The sequence below is a fragment of the Lucilia cuprina genome, chromosome 4 (assembly GCF_022045245.1).
Source record: "Lucilia cuprina isolate Lc7/37 chromosome 4, ASM2204524v1, whole genome shotgun sequence".
In the NCBI taxonomy this organism is placed as follows: domain Eukaryota; kingdom Metazoa; phylum Arthropoda; class Insecta; order Diptera; family Calliphoridae; genus Lucilia; species Lucilia cuprina.
Window position 1 is genome coordinate 9,904,519 of NC_060952.1, and position 2,797 is coordinate 9,907,315.

Here is a 2,797-nt window from a genome sequence, read left to right on the forward strand (position 1 = left end):
TGACACCTGTCAGTTTAAATTTTTTTATGATTTTTATTTGCTTGTATTTATTTCAACAAAAAGTTCTTTCAACTTAAAATCTTCTTTCAGCTGTTGTTGCTGTTACTGCAGCTATTGTTGTAGTTGTTTTTCATTCTGTAAAGCTAAAGACTCCCGATTCTTTTGGTTTGGTAGGTTGGTCGGTGGCTCACATGTTTGGATGGTTTATTTATTGTAGGAAATTCCCTTCGAAAAAAAAAATGTAAAAAATTGTTTTTATTGTAACTGTCATTGTAAAAATAAGATGTATCTGTGAGTATACTATGTGTGTGACTGAGTAATTGTATGTCAGTGTATTGTCAATCGTGTTTCGCTTTTACTTTTTCATTTTTTATATCCTTTTAGCCTGCCTGCCTTCATGTAAATCAAAATGTTGTTAAAGTTCATTGTTTTGTATCTACGAGTCCATTATAGCCAATTGTATGCGCAAGTTTTTATTCCATACAAATTTTATTGTTTTTGAAAGCTTAATTTTTATTTGTATGATGTCTTTTGTTAAAACAAAGGAAAAAATAGAAAAAGCGGAAATCATGTCCTGCATCAATTTTTATAACATTTCCATGTCATTGCAAGAGTGTCTTTATGTGTGTGAATGATTTATTAAGTTTAAAATTCCATAGATCAAGTTTAAACAAATATAAATTAAATATAATAAATGAGCTTTTTGTTAAGGACTAAAGTACGATCCTCCACTAATGTTTTCGCCTTTTAAAATACAGTTATTAAACATTGTGTTTTTCAGAACATATTAAATGTAATTTTATTTTAAAAATAATTTTTAAAGCAAATTTTCTTCATAGATATTTTTTAATAAATTTTTGTTATAGAAAAATTTTGTGTTTTTTTCATCAATTTCGAGCAATAGTTTTAACTCAGTCATGTAGTTTTGTTAAAATTTTTACTTGCTAAATTGATTAATTTTAAAACAGCCACTTTAATTGATCCTACAACCTTAATTTGTACAAAATATTTTCCGCGACTATTAATACAAAATTATGACAGAAGGACACAGATTAATATACATACATACATACATACTTATGTATATAAAAGCAAATACAAACATTATGTTATTAAAGAAAAGTTATATGCAAACTTTTTAAAGATGCTGGAGAATGAGTCTATAGAACGAATATATATTACCAAATTATTCATGCATCCACAATACCGCACAATAAAATGCCAAAAAAATAGAGAAATTCACAAACAAAGATACAGCATAATAACAGACAAAACGAATGCAGAAACATACGCAAAACCCTCCAAATAATCCAATCACCAGACCACCCACCCACTTCTTTAAATTCACACAAATTTAATACCGTCTACAGTCGAAACTCTACTCCTCTCTGACTCTCTCCTGTATTACCAACTAAAAAACAATACGTTTAACTACAATAGCAACCAAACCAAAACGACTGACTATATTTATAGTGAACTTGGAATTTGGACAATTTTACAAAGTTGAAATATGTACGACTTTTGAACAAACACATGCACAGCCTAGGAAAGGGCAAGACAGGACTACAAGTTCACTTTTATCTAGCAAATGCTGTCCAGTATTTTCGCACCAATTATTGTAAGAAAAAACAAAAAATTGTGCTTCTTCAAACGCACTTAAAAAAGTAGAGGCAGACAGAACGTGGACTGTCTTATTTTGTCTTCATTCAATTCAAATAACAAAAATTTAATGAAATAAAATTCACTTCGGATAAAACATTAAATTACTGTGATTCCGATATTTCTCCTCTGACTGAAAAGACTTCAATTCATATTTAATCCGAAAGTTTACTTATAGTTTCAGTTCCAGTTCAGTTCTAGTTGAGTTCTAGTTCAGTTCCAGTTCAGTTCTAGTTCAGTTCTAGTTCAATTCTAGTTCAGTTCTAGTTCAGTTCTAGTTCAGTTCTAGTTCAGTTCTAGTTCAGTTCTAGTTCAGTTCGAGTTCAGTTCTAAGTAGTTCAGTTCTAGTTTAGTTCTAGTTCAGTTCAGCCTAGACCGGTAAGTATTCAGTGCTTCTTTAATAAACATTTTTTTTACAAGAAAAATATTCTGAAAAAAAAACTAATGTGAAAACACCATACAACCCTCTAATGCAAATATGAAAATGGATTTTTCTGGCAATCCTCTATTAAAACATTAACAAAAACAGTCATCTACAAATTTTAAACTAGTAGTATTATATATTTTTTCTATAAAAACCGGCAACACGTTGGTTATTCTGTTTTTATTACCGTTTTTCCTATCCAACGCAATTCAAAAACACTAGTTAATGAAATTGACAAGAACAGCTGAGACACATTCATGTCTGACATTATAAAATGTCAGATGCGGTAAATTCAATAACGTACAACCAATGATTTCTAAACTGAAAAGACAAAAAGGAGTATAATAAATAAAAATAAAAAATATATATTAAGCAAAGAGACTAGCGACTAAAACTTTGCAGAAAAATGTTTGATTGGCGCATGCTTAATAAACGGAAGCGTACTGAAACGACAACAACTACAACGACTTCAGCATCACCGGCAGCATCATCAATGACAACAACGATGAACAGGAGACATGTGAGTCTAATAGTATTGCTGTATTTAACCAACATTCATTTGTACGACTGTAAAGAGATGGAGAGTGTTTAAAGGAGTGAAAACGTTTGTATTTTCTAGGAAGTGTGCCAAAGTGCGAAGCGAGAAGTGTCAAATTTCATACCGCTTTATATATTCTGTGACATATGTGTACATTTTTTACGCGCAGTTCTAGT